At 42.3% G+C, this 23201-nt stretch overlaps 1 protein-coding gene and 1 long non-coding RNA gene across 6 annotated transcripts in view; one reads left to right on the forward strand and one right to left on the reverse strand.

Annotated features, from left to right (window-relative positions):
* NECAB2 (N-terminal EF-hand calcium binding protein 2) overlaps positions 1 to 23201 on the reverse strand; it is a 365795-nt gene that overhangs the window by 114072 nt on the left and 228522 nt on the right. The gene's annotated exons all lie outside the window — the stretch shown is intronic.
* On the forward strand, positions 7097 to 23043 carry LOC123349365. The gene is made up of 3 exons (XR_006573511.1): positions 7097 to 7214; positions 19907 to 20011; positions 22962 to 23043. It is a non-coding gene; the product is annotated as an uncharacterized LOC123349365 (long non-coding RNA).

The following is a 23201-nucleotide window of genomic DNA, read 5'->3' on the forward strand; positions in this document are numbered from 1 at the left end:
CAGTCTATTTTAGGGATTGCTACAGTGCCCATTATTGTAGAATCTGAAGCATGAAAATATTTCCCAAAATATTACAAATCGAAAATGACTTCCTCAGAATGTTTCACTAAATCACTCCAGCAGGTGTACTGGAAAAATAACTTGAACACATCTGGAATTATGGCTGAATGCTCCAAATCACTAGGCTAAAAAAAATAAAATAAAAAAAAAGTAACAGGCTAAAACTTAAATATTTTTAAATTTTTCACTCCTATGCAGTCCATTTTGCTAATAATCCTCTGCTCCTGTTTAGTGCCATGGCCCTAGCAGTGTCTATGCAGGAGATGTTACCCTACCATCAAAAAATACTGGAGGATGGGGCCATCCTTTATGGGACAGGTTAGGCCTTTTAATTACACTACTGCATGGTTTTGTAAAGTTTTAACACTCCTAATTTATATCCTGTTGGGCGCGGTGGCATGTGCCTGTCATCCCAGCTACTTGGGAGGCTGAGGCTGGTGGATCACTGAGGGATGCTGGGCTGCGATGCACTTTGCTGATCGGGTGTCTGGTGCCACTGACAGCCTGGCCAGCAGGTGGCTGAAGAACTGGCTAGAACAACATCAATGACGTGTTGTGATCGGCGCTCTCTCTGTGAGGGCTGATGGACCAATCGATCATTGTGAATTTATATCCCACAAATTATTACAAATTCCTTTTACCAAACTGTGCAATGTTCTAAGAAACTGCTTATCCTGACCCTTTGGAGACCAGTTCCACACCACAATGGAAATTTATGGTGGTGGTGATGGCTCACAACAAATCCTGATGGGTCACTACTCTGAGTAGGAACCAGTGATCCACAGTATCAGAGGGGTAGCCATGTTAGTCTGGTTCTGTAGAAGCAGCAAAGAATCCTGTGGCACCTTATAGACTAACAGACGTTTTGCAGCATGAGCTTTCGTGGGTGAATACCCACTTCTTCGGATGCAAGTGGTGGAAATTTCCTGGGGCAGGTATATATAAGCAAGCAAGAAGCAAGCTAGAGATAACGAGGTTAGATCAATCAGGGTGGATGAGGCCCTGTTCTAGCAGTTGAGGTGTGAAAACCAAGGGAGGAGAAACTGGTTCTGTAATTGGCAAGCCATTCACAGTCTTTGTTTAGTCCTGAGCTGATGGTGTCAAATTTGCAGATGAACTGGAGCTCAGCAGTTTCTCTTTGAAGTCTGGTCCTAAAGTTTTTTTGCTGTAGGATGGCCACCTTAAGATCTGCTATTGTGTGGCCAGGGAGGTTGAAGTGTTCTCCTACAGGTTTTTGTATATTGCCATTCCTAATGTCTGATTTGTGTCCATTTATCCTTTTCCTTAGAGACTGTCCAGTTTGGCCGATGTACATAGCAGAGGGGCATTGCTGGCATATGATGGCATATATTACATTGGTGGAAGTGCAGGTAAATGAACCGGTGATGTTGTGGCTGATCTGGTTTGGTCCAGTGATCCACAGTGACTATGGATTATGCAGACCCGATCAAGCTGAGTAAACAAGATATGGGTCCAGACCAGAACCTTGGATCCACAAGCACCCAGACGTGGGAAGAACTGAACCCTTAGGAGTTCTGCAGCTGGCCTCTCTCTGTATAAATAGCTGAGCCAAACACCCATATCAGAACACATCCAAGTACAGTACTTAGTCCTGCTAGTGAAGGCAGGGGGCTGGACTCAATGACCTTTCGAGGTCCCTTCCAGTTCTAGGAGATAAATATATCTCCATTTTAAATTTTAAAAATTGGAGTGTTCAAAATCAGACACAAATCTTGCAGCTAAGGTACATCACTAGTTTTCACTTTCATATGCAATGAACACCCTTCTTAAACTGAGACGTGATTCTTCACCCTGTTGCTCATGGACAGAATGACGTTAACAGGGCTACATACAAGTGCAGAGATCTGTCTGCACAGAGTCAATTGCAGGATTGTTGTCCTGGTTATTTAGAGTATCTGGAACATAATCCTTAAAGTTTAAACTTTTCCTTAGCATATTTGTATTCTCTTTTAATAGCTGCAAGCTATTAACATTTATTCTCTCAATAGCTTACAATTCTAGCACAGATTAATGGAAATACCCTTGAGGCATGTTATGAATGTCAGATTCGAATACCAGCAACAACCTTTAGTTTCTGTAGGCGTTTTCTTTCCTCTAAAGCACTGCAAACTATGCATCATCTTAGAATATTTACACACTTTCAGAAATGTTCAGCATAACTGCAAAGTGCCAGTAAAATGTCTGTCAATAAACTCTTTGCAGGTTTTCCTTGTTTTTCTCACTTTCAAGGTCCTGACTTTGCAAAGGGTGAGTACCAAAAACATCATTTGCAGTCAAAGAAAGCTGCAGATGCTTAGCACCTGCACACTTAACTGTGCTTTAATAAGCATGATGTAGTTTTAGTAAGCGTACGGGATAATGCTCTATACCCACCCACCAGTTTAACAGAGGTAAAAATTGGTAAACAATCTTTGTTTGACGTTTCTTGGAAATAAATTCAATTCACACTTTAAGAAGCGACATTCCAGTCATGAAATAATATGTGGTGCTCAATTAGCCAGTGGGAATTTTGCTCCTAAATCACTTACGTAATTTTTAAAAATCCCACCCTTAAATATCTAACTATCGACTTAGGAGTCTGACCTTAGGATCCTATTTTTGTACATACTGACCATTTGCACTATTGCTTGTATTACAGGAGCGGTCCCAAATAAAGGATGTAACTGTTGCCAACTCTTGAGATTTTTTGCATTCGGTGCTTTTCTTAAAGTCGGAGCTCCTGGAGTCAAGTGATGACATAAGAATCTCAGATTTCTTTTTAAACAGTTTCTAGCCCTCTTGGTTGTGCAAAATCCTTGGAAACATGAACCAAGTGCACCCCCACAGGTTCACAAACCAGAAGGCAAATACAAAAACAGAATGTAATATTTTTAAGCCAATCTCATGACTTTTGTGGCCTAACTCATAATACTTGAATGCTTCAGTTGGCAACAACAGAGTCAGGACTCCACAAATACACAAATACACAAATAGCAACAGTCCTTTCTCGCTACCCTTGGTTTTGTCCTTGCAGAATTACAGTCTGACCCCAACACTTTGCAACCTGAAAGCCACCTTGTATTTACCAACCAGTCTGAAACCAAGATGGGACAAACCCAGAACCATTTATTGAACTGAACTAAAGGAGCGAGGGTGCCTCTGATTTCTTTTAAATATGACTCAAAACAAAACCTCTGCTTGCTTTGGTTTTGCAAGAGTGAGATCTGACTGATTAGGTTTTCCAAAACCCAAATCAGATCCAGCTCCATTTTGCCCAAATTTACGTTCGACTACAGCAAAGCAAAGTGTAACACCACTGTCAATCTCTGGATGAGAAAATATTCTCGTTAACCCGAATTTTGTGAACTTTCAGCTTCTCAAGCTTTTCTTGCAATTAAAAAAAACCCTACAGACACTGACACAAAATACCTAGTTCCATCAAACCTCTTTCCAGAATGCCCTTGGGTCATCTTCCACCTACTCACTGCTATAGAAATTAAGCATATTGTGAAATGCAAGCTGGAGGAGCTGTTTTAAATTCTTTGCTCATAACTGCCTGTTTCTTCCAAGAGAAATTTCTCATAATTAAGATACACATGCAGACCCCACCTCCCCTACCACTCAAATCCTGCAGAAAGTGGGTCCCCATGTCCTGATTGCTTGGCACATAATCAGCAGCAGATACCTAAAGAGAAAAGCCAATTAAATATTTGATAAATTAAGGGATTAACATATGAAAGAGCCCCAGTCTTGCTGGAAAAGGTCTAAACGAAACACAATAAGAGACACCTGTTCAGATAAATGCTCCTATCACATTTATTTATAAATGGTTTTTGCTAGAAATTCTCTTTTTAAGGGCTGTCTGGGGAGTAACAGTTCCTGCAGATTTCATTCTGTATGAGATATTTCAGACTTATTTGAAAAAAGTATCAAAAGTCTCTCTCTTTAGCAAAGTTTTATTTCTCCTGCATTCCCCTCCCTGGTATGTGAATACCTTTCAGTGCATCATCACACAAGCCAGGTGGCCATTCCCACATACCTGTCTCAGGAGACATGGATTCTAGGATTTTTTTTATCTTGTTAAACTCTGACTTTTGGCACTCTGGGGGTCTGGGAGGTGATTGGGTGGGTGTGATGGTACAGAGGTGACTCACTGAAAACTTCAAGAATGGCCAAGTTAAATCTTGGACAATTGGAGGTAGGTTGTGTCCCTGGGTTCCCAGTGCAAAGTGGTGTCCACTTTTAGGTGTCCACTTTCTCCCTGCAGTGTGCCCTGCCAGCTAAATGGGCAAGTGCAGGGCGGGGCATGTCCAACGTCCTGTCTCTTCCTCTCCTTACAGGGATGGAGGAAGCCCTCCAGGCACTAAGTACACATCCTCTACTGGATAGTTTCTGCTCCTGAGGATGACAGACTACATGGGCATCCCTGGTGTCTCTAGGCAACTTGGACTTAGGGGTGGGATTTTCAAATGACTTAGGTGTGCGCGAAGCATTGACTTTCATGTTAGGCTCCGAAAGAAATCACCTGTTCTTCAGAAGCGTGGGCCCCTACCGACTACAGTCTGAGGTGCTGGGTACACGGTGTTCTTGAGAACCAAGCAACTTATTGAGGAGCCTAAGTGTGGACCTGGGAGGCTAAGTTCAGGCTCTTACTTCTGAAAATCTTGGCCATAATTATCTTTTCCCTCCCTCAAGTTCTGAATTATTCCTCTTTAACAGCCTTTAAACAATTAATAAATGTTTTATTTCCACTCTCCAAGAAAGTACAGATTTTGTTTATCAGACTCTATTTTAAAGACGTTGTTGATTTAAAGATCTAGGATTTATGGCCTGGGCAGCAGTGCGTGGACTCAAACTGCAGAGCAATGCTGTTAACATTACTGCTTTATTTAGCATCTGTCTGCTTGTTTGTCTTGCTTACTGTCTTTCCTCCTGGTAGTTTATTCAATTCCCTGAGCTGCTATTTGAGCACAGTGCTTCAAACTATATGTCAAGACCAGAGCACTCATGTTTGGTTGATATATTTCCTTCTCTAAACAGCTTGTCTAAACCCCGGGACTAACTGGAGGCGAAGACAGTGGATTAAGAAAGAAAAGTGTCACATCATGCAGTGACTGGCTCTGCAAGTAATGTGACTATGAACAGGACCTCAAGAGCAGATGCTCTTTCCTGTCAGGATGAGAAGGGGACACAAATGATATTCAACAGTGACAAGCATTTAGAGGAGGGTGATTAAATGTCTTCATTCTGTAGTCATTTCCTTTCCCACCCCAACACATCTACAGCTAACCCCCATCCTATCTCAGCCACTGCTGCACAACTGGCTAGGTCCACTGTGAGGTTCTGCTGGGTTTCGCTTTGTCTGGTTTCCCCAGAAACACCGGTATTAGTCACTAATGTCCGGAACCTGCCCCCACTGAAGTCAATAGGAGCTTTGCTATTAACTTCAATGAATGATCAGGCTTTAACGGAGGCGGGAGTCACGTGAACTCAGTCTTTTGGGCTACATCCCTATGACATACTAGCCGAGGTAGCGCAGCAAACATTATGATGAATGATGTTATGCACAGTGGGCCAAGTTACATGCTCAGATATGTACATGCAACCACAGGCAGACTATGGGTTTGTGAGGCCCTGAGCCACAGCAAGTGGGGACCCCGCCCCTTCTGCCTGTAGTTCCCCCCAACACGCCCCACCCCGTGCTCCTGCCAGGGAAATGTCGGGGTGTGGGGATTTGCCCCACCTCACCCCCACCCCACCCCCACCTGGCACTCCTGCCAGGGAGCTGGGTCAGGGCACGGGGGCTTCTCCCTCTCTGCCCGCCCAGTGCTCCTGCCAGGAAGTGGGTTGGGGTGTGGGGGCGCCCATTTTTCCTGGTGCCCCCAGGCATGGGCCCCATTGGTCCAGTGGCTATTCCGCCACTGCATGCAACATCCACTGACTTCAGTGGCAATTGCACAGTCTTGTAAGACACAGAATTTGGCAGTGTCATAAGGCGCCACCAGCCCTTTAAGAAGGAAGAGGCCAATGCACCTGTGACTGGTAGCTGATCCCCAATTAGGGTTAAGAGAGGGCACCTGGGCCCTAGTGGGGAGGAGAGCAATGAGTTGAAGAGCTGGAGAGCCTGAGAGCTGTCTGGGAGGAGCAAGGAGAGGGGCAGATGAGAGCTGTTTGGGAGAAAAGGGGATGCTACAAAGAGTGGACTGCTCTGCATGTCCTCCCTGGGTATAGAAAGGAATCGTCAAAAGATCAGGGGAGTAGCTAGCCTGCTGACCTTTCTGAGCTGAGACTCAGTGCCAGGAGGGTGAAAAGATCTGAGTCATTGGACTATGTCTTGGGTAGAAAAGTCATGAGACGGATCCTCAGGTGGATAGCCTGAAGAGCGGGATAGCCTGAATCAAGGGCAGAAAGGAACTGGGAACAGAGCTCTGGTGGACTCACAGGTGGGCAACCTTGAAGTGGTGTTCCTGGAGAGGAGAATGGAAAATCACCACGGAAATGGGGAGAACTGTTTTACTGTGAGTTCAGTGTTCTATTGTACGTGTTTGTGAATAAATTTTCCAAACTCTTTTCCACAACATCATGGTGGGAAGAAGGGAAACAATCAACAATGCAATTCATAAGGCAGCTCGAAGTAGTGGAAAGCAAAGCAATAAATTGACTTGTCCATGGATACCATAGCACATTAGTGTACATGGAAGTGAGGTAGCTGATGACCTGACCAAAACTGGAAGATCAGAAACTCAGGTTGGAATGACAACAGTTGAGAATACTGACACCCTATCACGGGAAATATTAGCTGAAGAAAATGGTCAAAAAATGAAAGATCCTCTGATATCAAAGTGTGATGTGATGGACTAGGCCAAGAAGCCCCTTGCTGGTGGCCTCAGTGTCCTGCCACACCCATCCCAGGAAAGGAGCAGTAGAGGAGTCCTCCAAACATCCTAGCATGGCTGCAGGGGAAGCAGCCAGTCATGGCCCAAGAGGGCCATATAAAAGGAGCTGCAGAGCCAGAGCCAGTTCCTTGTTGGAGTGAGAGGAGTTCAGGTGGTGCTCCTGGCTGGCCAAAGGCACCTGCAGCACCACAGACAGCTCAGTGCTGGCAGGACTGTGGGGGAGCTGGCTGCTGGGCCTGAACTTAGATGAGCCCTGAGGTAAGGGTGAAGTTTGGAGAAGGCTGGGGCTCCAGGGAAGTGGCTCAGGGAACTGAAAGCAGTGTAGTTAAAGGGACATGGTGGCACGTGGCTGCTGTCCTTAGGGTCCCTGGGCTGGGACCCAGAGTAGTGAGTGGGCTGCTCCACCTCGCCCAATAGGCCACTGGGGAAATGGCCTGCCTCTTGGACAGTGATAAACCCCCGGGAGGGGAACTGAACTGTTAAGAGGCCCAGCTGGAGAGCGGGGGCCAGAACAGACCACGAGGGCAAAACCATTGCCTCCAGGGAGGTAGCCCTGGGGGGTACAGCCCAATACCAGGGCCAGGATGGTTTAAACACTGCACATCAATCAGAAGGGGGTGCTCATGAGAGGTGGGTGTCACATTGTTGTACAAAGCATCTCAGAAAATAACACCCACTATCATGAAGTTTCAGAGAGGGCACAGTGCAATAATGAAAATCAACAGAGACAGTGCCAAGATGTAACCACTCCGCAAGATGTGTCAGGAGCAGGGTTTAACACCTGCCCATGCTTTTGAGTGTAGTATTTCAAGGAAAATGAAGGTTTTTGGCTTGGATGCCTTAGATCGAGCCTTTACAAAGCACACTGTACGAGCTGCTGAATTCATTCTCCAACATCATGGCTTGATATGATCATTACAGAACAAGACAACAGCCACCACCAGCAACTGCATAAATTATGCCCAGAGGAAGGAATTTGAATGGGACAGGGAGAGACACTGCTCTTTTTTATAGCTGGACCAAAGGGAAACGAAAGCAGACACACCTGTCATGTCACAGCCTGCTACCGTGACAGGCAGTGAGTAGGCAGTCTAGTATTGAAAATACATAGCTTGACAATCAATAATGTATACTGAGGGTGAAATTTTGAAGGGTGAGAGATGGCAGGTACTGAAATATCTGCTACCTGCCCTGCTTGTGCTAAGTGAATATTTATAAATGTTTCTGGCAGGTTACTCAAGTATCTCTCTTCTGAAAGCATATATTAATAAGATGCAAGCTAACAGCACTAATGATTCTACAGAACTATGATGCAGTTTCTTGAAAGAAACAAGGGAAATTAAGTATTGGGGAGGGAAAACAAAATTAGAGTGCTGTGACATGACATATTAGTCTCCTCTTGTCTTTATCATTCAATTTTCTTAGTGCCTAGGCTATGCAGCAAGGACAAACTTTTTAAGCATATAGGGGATTCCGGAGCACAATTTTCAGAGGTCTCTGCATGTACCCTTGTGAACCTATTTCATTTTAAATCAAAAGCTGCTGTGTGCTTATGTATTTCAATAATTTCATATGCCAGGAATCTTTATTTTTATATATATATTTTATATATATTTTTATATATATATTCCTTCAGTACTTTCCCAGCTCATCTACTTTCATTGTTTAGATTCAGGGTTGCTATGCAAGTGATGAATGAAGCTGCATATAAACGTACACTCATTTTCTAAGGAGGTTTTCAGTTTGTAACAACCATCTGATTAGAACTCATTTCTTGCTTCTGTTTCAGATTGCAACTTTTAATGTGCTAAACAACATTTCTGCCAGGCAAAGTTACTGTAGGGGTGGATATGCTTAGAATTTAAGACAGTTTTAATATATAGATGGAGATTTGTTTCTGACATGCTATATAGATATTAGAAAAGGAGCATGTTTTAGTTAATTCGTTTCCATTACTGGTCTGTAGACTACATGGAAAAGAGAGGCAGTTATTAGCATGTTTAAAATGTAATGATTCTGTACACTTGAGGAATATACAATATCCCAGTGAGTTAAAAATGAGTTTCCCAGTCTTTACAGTAACATATATTGTTTACTAGAGTACCATGATACAGACGTGTGTATGGATGCACTGCAGAGAGATTGGAGAGATATATGTTTTAAGAGACACTGCAATATTTCAGACTCACATTGCTACACAATTATATTTCATCCTGGACTCAAACATCACCCCAGTTTGTAAGTGCAATTTAGAAGCACTCCAGGACATTGTTCTATCACAAAATTACACATTCAACAAAGATTGGAAAAATCACAGAACATTCCCTAGAAGACTCCCACTGCCAGTTACTGGAGGGGAAAAAGGAAGGAACCCAAGAGCAAGTTCCTTTCCCAAGGTGCTCTATGAACCACCACAGAGCATGCAAAATCCACACATCTCCTGTCATGGACATTGGCTGTATTAACTAACACCACATTATGATAACAAAAGATCAGGTCACATTTTCCACAGGCTGGCCAGCTGCTACTGTTCCTTTGTCCGGACTGCTCAGCCCATACACTAGATCTTTTCTCCTCAGAGGGCTACCGCTCTTATAGTCACATGGCCCAATGAGTTACACGCACGCGCACACACACACACACAAGTCAAGAGAACTCATGAACAGTTCCCGCAGCAGGACCAATACCTGCTAACAGTATGGGAACTTTTCAAGCATACCCACTGACTTCAGTTGAAGTTGTGGGTGCTCAGTATCTCTGAAAATCAGGTGCAGGTTGTCTCAAGGTGGGCTCCCAAAAACAAGGCAACCAAACCCAATGGTCACTTTGCAAAATGTTGGCTACACTAACTTCCTGCAGCCCTTTGCTCTTCCTCAAGAGCAACCTACTCACTTACAAGGCTCTAAGTCCACTGTCTCTGGACTCAACAACTGAGATAGGTTGACGCAAAACATTACTCTTGAAACACACTAATTTGTGTTGGTTTGTTTGCTTGTTTGTGATCTTCAATGAAATCTGAGCAGCACATAACAGAAGCAGAGGAGAAAGACAGTGGGACATAAAGAGCTGAGCCTTAAAATGCATTTAACAGTTAGAGAGAGACATGGAGGTGAAACATACCATGCCTTGTTGGTATGAAACACCAGTCATCCAGCCAGGCACTCTTCTCTATAATATTACTGGCTTAAGTGGTCGGGTCCCCATTGTTTCCAGTGCTTACAAGAGACCTACAAATCCTAATAGAATATAAATGAAATGCCAACTTTAAAAGGGAAGGCTAGTGGTTTTTAAGGGCATCATCAATTATTCAAAGTGGCTCATCTTATTTATATTCCCGCCACTTTTGGTAACTCAGTATTAAAGGCAAGTGGTTACCCACTGCAATGCACATTAACCATGATGGGGATGGGTGGAGCAGACAGGCAATCAATTCTCCTCTCACTCAGAGCCAGACGGGTACCTCCATGTTCAGAAATGTACTTTACATCTCCACGTGTCATGTCTCACATGTTTTACCTTTGTGCTTGTACTGTATTGTCAAAGTCATTAAATGCGAGCAGAGATATCTGCTGCCCTTTTCAGCCATAATGAAATGGTGAGGGTTCTATCAAGGCCAAGCACTTCTTTTTCCAGCAGAGCAGGCTATTGAAATTGGTGACTATAATGGCTTTTTATAGAGTGTTATTTCCTCTACTCTAGAGCAGTCCACAGGAGTCCACTGAAGCCAGCAGTTTGGCAGCAGATCTGAATTCATGTCCTGAGTTATAATTCATTTTCCTCTCATGGCTTGTCATGTTACAGCCAGGGCTGCAGAACCAAGCATGTGAGCCATCAGTGCGTGAATACATTTCCTTCTAGCTCAGACAGAGGACGGAAATTGCTAGCACACTTCAACATTCATGAATGGAATATTGGAAATAAACTTCATCCCTCCTGACTCATCAGCACATGGGGTGAAGTAACACTAAAATTGGTATAAAATGCATGGTTGACAGCTTTAGTTTCAAAGTTATTTTGTGAACACTCAGTCATTTCTAGTCAGTATATCAGAGTGGTTAATCCAAAGGGTAAAGTGTGTGCATGCGTTTGGGGGGTTCCTCTGAGGTATAAAGCTGTAATGTATCTACCTTTGGGTCATTCCTGTTGCTTTTTGGATGGCGTTAAGTAAGATCTCATGCAGATCTTTGCAAACAGGGTGAAATTTATTCCCATGCAGAGGCATCACTTTCATCCCACAAGACCTGTTTCGCATGCTTACATGGTAAATAGGCCTGTCCTGTGGGTTCTCTGCAAAGGGTGAATTTCATCCCAACAGGCAGCTTTTTGTGTCCCTCATAATTATTATCCTCTTTACCTAATGCTCACCACAAAGGTTAAAGAGGATCCTCTCACTCTGAAAATGCAACCAGTCATTCTGGGTTTCATGCTGTATCAACCCAGCTGGACTTTATCGTGCAGATGGAAGAGGGAGCCAGCCCAGCAGACTGATTTGGTTTTTGTCTCAGACTGTGTCTCTGGCTGCTTATCTGACAACAGGCGGTCAGCGGACAGCCTCAGAGGGATCTAGGAGGCTGAGATGATGTCTGCCAACTGCCTGTACATCTGTCTGCCTGGCCTGCCTGAGTGCTGTTTTCTATTTCACCGGCTTGGTACGAGAGACTCTCCAGATACAAGGATAGGTGCCACCAAGTTACTGTGCATGGACTGCTAACAGCTTGGTGGCTGGATGACCAGGATAGCTAAGGAACTAGCTGAGTGTCTATCACAGAGCTGAGAGCAGCCCACTTCTGCTACATACTGTGATATCTTCTGAGGCTGGGGGCAAGAGAAGAGCATTGAAGTTTTCTACTGCAACCTTCAACACATCCTCAGTTTTTTACAGCAAAGCTCAAGAGAAGCCTTAAACTCAATGATCAGGAATTGTGTAGCTTGGTAATTTTTGCACTTACGTAGTGCTACCCAGAGCATGGATATCGGCTCCCATCCTTATTCAAAGGGCTGTTTCATTCTTTTATTTTACAATCACCTAAACAGAGGCCTTTCCATACTTCTAATGTCTTTTTCAACCTCTTCCCCACAACACCCACCACGTGAACCTAATGGAGATATTTTTAGCTGTTGCGAGTTTGGCTTGACAGTGAGAGAACCAAGTTCCCTTGTTGTCTCTCCTCTTCTGCCCTTTATTTCCTAAATCTAGAGCCATCCAACCTGTATATATTCCAACATTAAAGACAGATGCAGGGAATCTGAGCAGCTATTTGCCTGCTTTGAAGGCTGTGAAAAGGGCAAGGAAGCATGCAAAACCTCTGCTGCCCACTGGCTGAAGGAGTGAATCCTGTCAGGTTCTACATCCCATAGGCCACATTCCAAGTCGTGTCATGTCATTCCTTCTGTAGCTTGTCAACTTTATCGACAGGTAAGGATGAGTTACCTATTTTCTCTCTGCAAGATGGCCGTGTCAGCCTCTCTCTCACATCCATCCACTGCTATCACAGGAACCCAACATTTGTGGCAGATTCCATATTTGGAAGTGTATCCCTATAAACTCCACTGTAGTTATCCATCCTCTGGGGCTTCTACTACAGGCTGCATCAGCTGATAGTCCAGGCTGTTGCTGGGTATCATGGGGGAAGAGGAAAGTAAGAGACGAGAAAATACTCACAGAACTGGATCTTCTCTTTTCATGCTATGTGCTTCCTATCATAGATTTGCTTGAGCACTCTCTGTTGGGGACACATTAGATTGGTGTGAATCCAACTGCTGAATCCCATGTGCTTGCCGGGCCTGGCATTGTTTAGGCACCATCCTTGGCTTTGGGCCTCTATGTACAAAATCCAGGTGTAAACCCGGTGTCTGACACCCCTCTGGTCAGTAGGAACACCACAGTCCAATTGCCTAGGCCCTGAAACTAGTTCCACCTAGCCCAAGCCTCTCCAGCAGTTTGTGCACATTCCTCAGAATCCCACCAAAGGTGTGAGCCTTCTGGCGTGTAGTTTCCCTCATCAAGGGCATGCAAGAATGAAAGCCAACAGACACACACAGGCAGACGTTGCACAGGATTCTAAGATACCGTTGCTCTTTACTTGGACGCACAAGAAATAAACCCGTCTTTTCAAAACAATACACATTTATACACATTCCCTGCTTCAGGTTCCTCACCACTCTGGAGAGTTCTTTGAGTTTTGGCAGAACCCCGTGGGGTGCCCAGAATCCTTCCCATGCAGCTCATGACTTCTCTACCTAAGAATGAAGTCTGTCCAGCCCAGCTAGCATTCTCTGACCTTGGTTGGTCCCACAGTAAAACCAGACCCTTTGTCCACCCACCACTACAAAAGCACGACCATCTATTCCCCTCTTCTGCCTCAAAATTCCTGTCCCTCCAAAAGCCCCCCTTTGCTCTTCCTGTGGGTTCTTTTTAAACCCCAGCTTTGCCATGTCTCTCTCTTTGTCCTGTTTGACAATTTTTCACTCTCCACTCTCCCCACCCTCAAGATACATTGGAGTTAGTGTCTCCCAGCTCCACCCAGCCTCCTTAGCATACCCCATTGTTTGGTCCAGAACACAGTCCTTCAGATTGACACTCCATCGTCCCTGGTCGGGTAGATACATGCTGCAGCCCAGACCAGCAACTCGTGGATTCCACATCCACATAGGGGCAATTTCCTGATACAGCAATTTTATAACAACTTCATAGCACCAACCAGAACTCATAAATTGTACAGACAGATTCCCCCAACTCATCACATCTCCCACCTTCCCTCAGGGAGTCTCTTTACTCTGTCTTGTTCTGGAAGTCTCTCTAACTTAGGGAAAGGAGCTGGACTGGGGCTTAAATACTGTAGATGATTGACAGATCTTGCCTCACGTTTCTTGACTGGCAGAGCCAGAGCGCTAATAGTGAAAACTGCTGGCAGGTGAGATGGAAGAAGACAGAATTAAGTCAAACTGGATTTCTGGGGAGTAATATCCTTAACCTACTGTGAGGGGTGTTGTAAAGCTTAGTTAAATATTTATGAAGCACATTTTGTTCCTGACATGAAAGGAGCTACAGAGATGCAAAGTGTAACATTATTATTCTGGATAAGTATTTGTGAGATTATAACTACTTTTCTCCCACCGTATTCAATACTAGCAACAAACTTCAGTCCAGATGGGGTTTTCTTGAGCAGTGCATTGCATTTAAAGCAGACACTGGAATTCATTAATTTATGCTGTGAATTTAATAATTGGAAGGTTTTTAGACAGGGCTTAATAGAAAAGGTGAGACAAGTTTAAATGTGTCATAACCTTATGTTAGATGAAAGGCAGTTAGAGTGCCTTGGATCTGAGAATAGACCTGGATGAAAATTAAGCAAACATTGTTATTTACTTAACAATTAATATCAAGAATAGAGTGTCTAACGCCTCCTTTTTGGCAGGGTTACTATAAGCATGATGATGATGAATAGCAGTAATTAAAGCTAGAATCTAAAATGTATTTCATTTACATAAATTAACATAATATGATTGAAACTCCATTGGCCAGTGGATCCGTGTGGAAATCAGCTGTTCCCAAATCAATCTTTCTTCATTTGACCAAGCAAAACAAGAGAATTCTCATCAAAAGCATACTAGTCCCCTCTGTACAGCTCCATGGCATGAAATATCTTCACAGTTAGTGTGATGCAGTAACTTCTTGTGTCAAGCTTTATGAAATATGTCTGGTGACCAAAGGCTCCTGGACAATGTCAATCAAATTCCATTCATCCCAGAACAATACAGGGGCATCATGGCAATATCAAAGAACATAATGTGCATCCTTCCCTCCATATTAAACTGTAATGTGACTGACAACGTTGGAATAACTGTTCTATAACTTGTTCTTTGTACAATCCAGTGTAGTTATAAACTGTTGCTAGTAACTTTGCTTTGCAGGAATCCCTTCGTACTACAATGTTTTGTATTCAGATATTAACATTCTGAAGAGATTTTCTAATGGCAAGTTAAGGCACTTCACTCTCAATGACTTTCAACAGGAGTTGGGAGCCTAATTGCCATTTAAGACTTTGAAAATCTTCCTCCTAGTTGCTTTACTAATGATTCTTTTCATGGCATGCACTGCATTACACTACAGATGCACAATTTTAGATCTGACAGCCCACCATGGGTACATCGACATTGGAATAAAAGACCCAGGACAAGGCTGCAGCTGGCCCAGGGCAGCTGATTTGGCTCAAAATGCTCAGGCTGCAAGGCTGTAAAATTTCTGTATAGATGTTCAAGCTGGAGCCTGGGCTCTGGGACCCTTCTCCTTTGCAGAGGCCAGCCATGAGTGTTTAATTCCTGTGTAGACATACCCCGTATGAGAAACTGTTATCTTGGAAATCAAGTGAACCCAAAGGCTGCAAATCTGCATACTCCCCATCTGTCACTTAGCTACATTAAATGATTTCCTACAGGGACATATATCCATGATTAAAAAGGTTTTTATTTAGTGTTGTTCTTATCTCAGTCCCGGCTTCATATCTCTCCAACATCAACACCTTATCTCCCATCCTAGTCTCCAAACGGTCACTCACTACCAAACTTATGAACTGCAGAACCTGGCACAACCCTACAGCCCTGATAGTGTTATCTGCCCGTGCATTAAAAAAGCAGACATATGCAATATGACATTGACACTTGTGCTATGATGAGTCACATAGGGTACAAAACTCAAGATATACTAGCCTGGGAAAATCTTACCTTTGCAAATATCTTATTCAAACCCTATCCATCCTACTATAGACACACCTTATTAATCTAATTCCATTGACTAATCATAAACCAACATCTTTCGTCAATATAGTTACAACTGTTTAATTTCTGACATGTATGTTATTAATGTACTCTTGAGGATGAAGAACTGATAGCACTGGCGTGGTCTCCATCCCTAGTACATGCTCTATTTCAAACTAGTTTCTGTATAGCTCATAACTATAATGTCTACATGGAATACCTGGACCTCTAGATGTTCAGCCTAGATACTTATCTGAACCACCCAAATCTTCAAAACTAGGCTAGAAATAAATCAAGAAAGAGCAGGTTCTCTCATGAGATTTATGCTCTTCTTTCAGGTCAGGTCAGAAATTTATTGTGAACTATCTTTTTTTTTTTGGTGTGGTATTTCAGCTTCCAGTCCCAGAGGAGGGAAGCAGAGCGGTTGGCAAAACTGAAAAATACTTAAAAACCCTGGACTTCCTTAAACCTCAGATAAAAAGTTTGATTCGTTTTAGGTTTGAGTGAAAGCTCAAATTAATGGTTTTCCCTGATCCTGTTCTCCCATCTCTAACTATAGCCTGTCTAATGTTGTGTCATTTTTACTGCCAGGTACCTGGCATAGCAGCTGCTGTGTGCTAATATCAGGAAAACAGAAAAGTACATTCTTAGTGCGTAACGCTATATAGTTCAGTAAGCGCCAAAATATTGACAGTTTGTAGGTTTGCCTGTCAAAAGTCACAGATTTCCCTGTGGAAAAGACTCATTATTTCATTTCAAACACTGTCTTAGACTCGGTGAAACAACAGCGGCACTAGTGCATCTAAGAATGTTGGGAAGATATCATGGAAACAGTGAACGTATTGCTGGAACAAGGCAAAGACCCACATATTGTACCGCAGATTGATTTTACTGAGCAAACCACCAACGGACTGGCCCACTTCTTATATATATGCACTACAGCTAGCCAAACGCTCTGCATGGGATCCAGTAAATAAAGGCACAATTTATCACATCCAACAAGTTATTCAGCACATCAATTTTCTGGTTTCAATCATCCCTACTACATATATTACATCTGAATACAATAACCTGATCATGGAAATCTCACATTGTAAACCCCAACAAAGAATTGGAGAGTCAGTCCTACAAATTCTAGAAGAACCTATGAGCCAGTGTTACATTAAGATTCGTTAATGTCTTATCTCCTTGTAATATTAGTATAGTGCACATATAGTGCGTCTGCTAAACGTAGTTTTATTGTTCAACCTTTGTAATATATTGATCAACCTATTGAAATAAAACAGATTAGATTTTCATTTTAAAGTGCTCATTCACTAAATTGTATCTGTGTTTCTCTGTTGCATTCATAATGCTAACCCTAAAACTGGGTTGTTTCTGATGCACACATACATAGATTTTTCCACCTCCAAAATACCACAATCAAAGGAGGACAGCACAAGCTCACCTTGACCTAGAAAATAAAGCACTTCCATTTGGGGACTCGGCACAACATCTGAAGTATTAAAAAATAACTGCCTTTAATCTAAAGATGGTTTCCTTTCATTATAAAAGAAAAGGAAATTTGCAGCTGCGGCAGGTGGTCCAGCATTAGCAAATTTCTGCCTTGCTGTGCAGTTTATAGGAAAGCTGTCAGAGCCAAAGGAAAGCAACATGCTGTGTTAATGGCCTGATCCTGCAAGGTGCTGTGCATCCTCAACTCCCATTGGGAGATTTGGGTGCTCACCATCTCTTGGAAACACTGAACACCTTGTAGGATTGGGCCTTAATGGCCTAGATGCAGAATGAACTCTGTTTCTCTTATTCCTCTAAGGGAAGCAATAGCATTTCCTGTACCCAGTGCAGCAAGGGAGGATAAAATGTCAACATTAACATGCAATGAAGGGATATCAAATATATGCATGACTTCAATCGATTTACTATGAATCAGTGAACACATTCAGAAAACCCAGCTATCATTCTAGTAACCAGTTTTCTGATGAAGGTTTCCAAGACAGTGGTGGGTCTGTGTCTGTCTGTCTGTCTCCAAAGAGGAAATGTGCAATGCCTCATCTGCAACAAAAATATTACCTGAATGCAATGTTCAAGTGTCACAATTTAAATCACCGTGTCAGGAAACGCTAGACTTACAAGGTCACCAAAGAAATAATGTTGTGAAATCTCAGCTGTATGCTGCAAGGCATCCAGGGATCTTGAACCAAAGGGTTCAAGATCTTAGGTGCATACATCATCTGAAGGACAAAACAATGTCCCGTAACACCACACTGGGGTGTGAACTCAGTACTAACACAGAGGTACTAACTCCTGGGTCAAACAGATGAGGGTTTCATACTTTTCCATAATGTGGACCACTTCTTAGAGATTGTCTTGCAGACACCTGCCCTGCATCAGCAATGAAATAACCTGTCTGTGGCTCCCACAGCAATTGGTTACATGGAAAAGCAATACTGGGAAAGGTAGGCATCTAACTACCTTTTGTGCCATTGAAAGTCTCCCCTTGTATGTTTAGCTGTAGCAGCTAGAAACAAACGAGGAGAAGCAGCAGTATGTGATCTGCTCCACAGATGAGCCACAGATTACAGTTTGGAACCGACCAATCTGGGGTTTTCTTGAAGGTATCCCAGCCAAGTGCTACTTAGCACTGACCTTGCTTAACTCACAAGGAGGATCTCATTACTCAGAATGGTTTTCCAGCTCAGAAATTAACAGTAAAAAAACCTACCAAATGGAAAGCCATAATTAGGGTAAGTGACCATCATTTGCCAAGCTAGTCTAACTTGACTTCTTGTTCCATCAAAGAACCACTTTTCTGACAGGACATGCCATGCAGTAGAACACACTGTCCAGTCTTGCACTCATTTGCAAGCATGATGCAGTTGTGCAAAAAGACAGCAAATTCAAGCCCTTTGTTATTGCTGACAGTGGTTAATCTTGGGGATTTTTACACTCATGGGAGGGGAAGCTTTCTAATTATATCGCCAGACATTCATACAATAATATATGTGTTCATATAACATTTGATAACTCCAGTACTAGAAATAAATATAGCAACTATGTGAAACATTGAAGACTCAGAAAGAATGATAAAGGGTGAAACAGGAGGATATACCATAATAGTAATGCGGAAAAATTAAGTATCTGTTGACAGTGACTGCTATTTGCTAGAAGAGTCTTCCACCAGAAGCCCTGGAAGCTCTATTTCATGGCATATTTAAAAGTAGACTGGACCAGGCACTGGAAATATGCTGGAAGAAATACACTTGTACCAGCAGGGCATGTGCTAGATCTTTCCCATCTCTCTTGTTATGCGATTCTATTAACTTTATGACAGGACTCGCACCAGTTTTGCAGGAGCAAATCAATGGATAACAAGTTTGTAGACAGACACTGGCTCAATTCAAAAACCTTGTTAGCAGTGAAATCCTCCTTCAGAACATTACAATGTAATTGAGCTTCCCTGCAATTAAACTGGTCATAACAAGTCACTTAAGGCATAAAAATTTATCTCCCGGCATTTTCACCAACTCAATTTGCTTTAGAGAGCATATCTCAGTACATGCAGACAGATAGGGAGGCAGCCAAAGGGACCTCTTCCTGGAGTGGCCTCTTTCATTGTAACATTTCTCTCTAATCAAAGTCTCAGACTTTTGAAAAGACCACAACAAATCATACATACAGGCAGCATGAAAAAAAACAGTTACTTACCTTACAGCAAAGGTGCTTCTCTGGGATTGGTTGTCGTGTGGGTCCCATTGATGGTGTGCATGGTGAGGTCTAGGCAGGTGCTGAGTACCAGGACGATGTCTGCCAGGGAAATACTGGGTATTTGTGAGGAGTGTGTCTAGGTGCTCTGAGAGGGCAAGTTTCAGGGTGGGCTCTAGCTTGAATTCCTGGCAACCAAAGGGAGATTTCCCCTCACAGAACACACACATGCTCCTCGCAAATACCCGGTATCAAATTCCAAAATAAGGAATGCCAGAAGGAGGGGAAATGTAGGGACACTGCTGGTCAAAAGATTTCCATCTCACGTGCATGAACACCACCACAAGTGGGATCCACACAGACAGGCTCGAAAAACCCAGCCACGCTCCAATACAGTTATAAGCACCACAGCGCACTACTCAGCACAAATCTTTACAGGCAGCCACAAAATTAACCAGCTCAGTTATAAACATAGCCATATTTTCTTATAGAAAAGCAGCTGTGCCCTTCCTGTTCTGTGAGCTTGGGACAAATATTCATGATCAGTGATTCTCCAGGAGAGCTCACAAGGTCTGGTTTGGATAAGGATCTGGAAGGTAAGGGTTTTATTCAAATTTTTCCCTGAACCTTCTTAGCCTAGAAATCTGGCTCCAGTTTCACAAGCCAGTCCCCCAGTCCCATCTTTCATTATTTCATTGTTGGAACTATTACCCCGTCCCGATCTCCGCAGAGGGTAAATGGAATATCTGTGCACCACTTAAGTCCCCCATACGCCCCATTTTGAGGCCTACGTGAGTCAGGGCCTTGTACTAGCCCTCTGTACAGGGTGAATTTCACCCTCAGCGCTTTGGCAATTCTGATGCTGACCCCAGAAATTAGGAAGGGCACCAACTAAAACAATCAATCAAACCCTTTTTTAAAATGTCTCAAAAATGTTAATTGATTGGGGTTCTAGGAAAGCTTCTAAAGGATTTTATTTTCAATCTGAACCAGTTTGTCAGACTAATATGTTTAGAAACTGCAGGATAGTGTTGCTGTTTTTTAAATCTACCTAGAAAACAACTTATTTTCTAGGTTCTTTCACCTCTTTTCTAGAACTGAGAGAATACTTTATGAATAATTCATTAATGAGTTTTGCTTTCCTCTCAGTTCACAAATTTTCTGCCAGGAGCTCCTGTTATTCTTAATTTCATTCATTATTCACCAAAACATTTCTGTGAAGAGCTCTTCCTTGGGTATAGTGTTTGCTCATAAGCCATTCCAATAATTGATGCCCAAATTATGAATTGTTTTGACTGGACACACTGGGAAGAGAAACATATCATGTGATCTGATCAAATGAACAAAACTCTTAGGACTCAAGTTTCTGGTGCGAATATTTGCAAACTGGAGAAAGGATGGTCTGCTGGTTAATGTGCTGGCCTGCATCATTTCCTAGTATGATCCCAAGCAGATCAATTAATCTCTATGTGCCTCAGTTCCTCACCTGTAAAATGTTTCCTTACATCACAGGGTGTTGGGAGGATAAATCTGCATTCAGATACTATGTAACGAGAGCAGTGCTTAATTGTGCCAGGGCTTTCCAGGGCTGAGCCCTGGCACCTCTAAGCTTGGCATGCTATAGCCCCGGCACCCCTGGGCTGGCCGCGTCACTTATGAAAGTAAAAATATTGCTTGAGCCCCAAGACCTATTTGACTGAGCACCAGCACCTCTTTCAATGCAAATTAAGCACTGAACGAGAGCCATGAGTATATAGATAAAATGAATTAATTTGAAATTGCTTTCCATGAGAACTTTACCATTCATCTAGAACTTGCATTTCAGCACACGTTTCTGCTGGTAAACTTGTTGGCTTGAACATTTGCCAGGAGAAAATATAAAAGAGCTGCATGCACAGAGTCGAAGCAAATCAATTAAAAAAATATTAAAATGTTGCTAATTTTTTTTCCCCATTATTCACCTTGCACAATGAGCTACCAATATTAATACAAAAAATCTTGTAAATACTAGCAATATGTCTGGCTGCAAGGTTATGTCTTTATTTTAACAAACATCTCAAATAAATGTCTTTGCCTTCCATGCCACACCAATCCCAAATATTTAAAATATTGAAAATTACATAAATCAAGAAAACAATGACTTTTATTTAATAGCCAGAGGAGAGAAAGAGACAATGCTGAGTAACACACTGCTGCTCCCTGACCCTAGTCCAATTCCTAAAACGTCCTATCTTTACCAAATCTATAACATTAAATGAGTCAAGGTTTCCTCTAACTCTAGGGATAAATGCAAGGAAGATTTTGATTTGGATTATTCAGAGGATGACTGGAATTCAGTCTGTGAATAGGTTAAGATACGTTATTAAAAAAAAGTAGAACATCTTTACTTTGCTCAACTTTCAGCATACTGAATAACGTCCCATAGGAGAAAAGGCAGACTATTTCTCTCCCTGGAATGTCCGTTGTAAGTCCACAATTCAAATGGGGAAATTTGTAACTGTAGAAGGATTAATACATTTTAAAAATAATCGTCATTTCTGGTTTATTAGACAGAAGACAAGAGAAATGATTTAAAGGGAAAACCACATCTCTAGATAGTTCTCTATTGCACGGTAAAATGCTAGATAAATGACTCACTTCTGTATGTGAGACTTATACTAGATAGATCAGGTTCTCCAGATATTTATAAATAAAATGTAGCATTCTTTAAGATTAGTTACACTTTAATAATCTATTATTTATTAACTGGTCTGTCAAAGTATATTGTGAGACATTTATGCAAAATGGAGCCCCACTTGCATATACAAAAATGTGTATTTATGTGAACGTCAGCTTTTATGCTTAATTCCATCTTGGCAATCTCATGCACAAATGGTAACTTATTTCCCAAGCCATTCTCATCAGTCTTTTAACACAAAGCCATCTGGTTTCTATTGCATTAAACAGAGGACATAAATGGCCACACTTTTGAAAGCAATTCTGGCTTCTAATTTTGTAGTAGTTATTAACTGAAAGATCAAAGAATGGAATTTCAGGTGAGGTTTTCAAAGCACTCAGAGCTGGTGTAACTCTGCTCTCAACAAAGCCAATGGGACTTTGACGTTGATGAACTGAGAGCTAGGCCAATGCTCGCCTTTTTGAAAATCCCACAGGAGATGTCTAATTACCCTTGGGTGCAACGGCAGCTTTTTATGCTCTGCTGGAAAAACAAAGTAACTCATAGTTCAGTTGAGACCATTCAAATATTTCCAGAAAGATTGCTGAGAAGATACAACTCTATACAACAAGATGTTTATGCCATCATTTACTTCACGTGTAATTTTCACTTTGATTTTATAAACCGTCCTAGGGCTTTCAAGGTTTACAAGATGTTAACAGGAAATGTCCTCTCTGAACATGTTATTACAATGCTCCCGTTACTTTAAATCAGATGGCGAGAGACAACCATCTTGCTAACTGAGGCTGAGACCTCTCCAATTAGTTGTTCCATTGACATCAAGCATACATTGCAGTTGATGTATCAAATTTAATCTTTTCATTATTCAGGCAGTCTTCTGAGCTACAGTTTAGGATGGTGGTGATAAAACAATGTGCTTGAATGGAGCAGAAGGAAGAAATCCACGGGGAGAAGTTTAATGGATCTTTGTCTGCGACACTGTAAAGATTTTTGCCTTTGAGATGCTAACAGATAATTTTTCACATGCTGCAGAATTCAAGACTGTTTCTAAACCAGGGTTTAGAAACAACTGCAGTCATCAGCTTTTACAATATAGCTTGCAGCATTGG

The sequence above is a fragment of the Mauremys mutica genome, chromosome 14, assembly GCF_020497125.1.
Source record: "Mauremys mutica isolate MM-2020 ecotype Southern chromosome 14, ASM2049712v1, whole genome shotgun sequence".
NCBI lineage: Eukaryota > Metazoa > Chordata > Testudines > Geoemydidae > Mauremys > Mauremys mutica.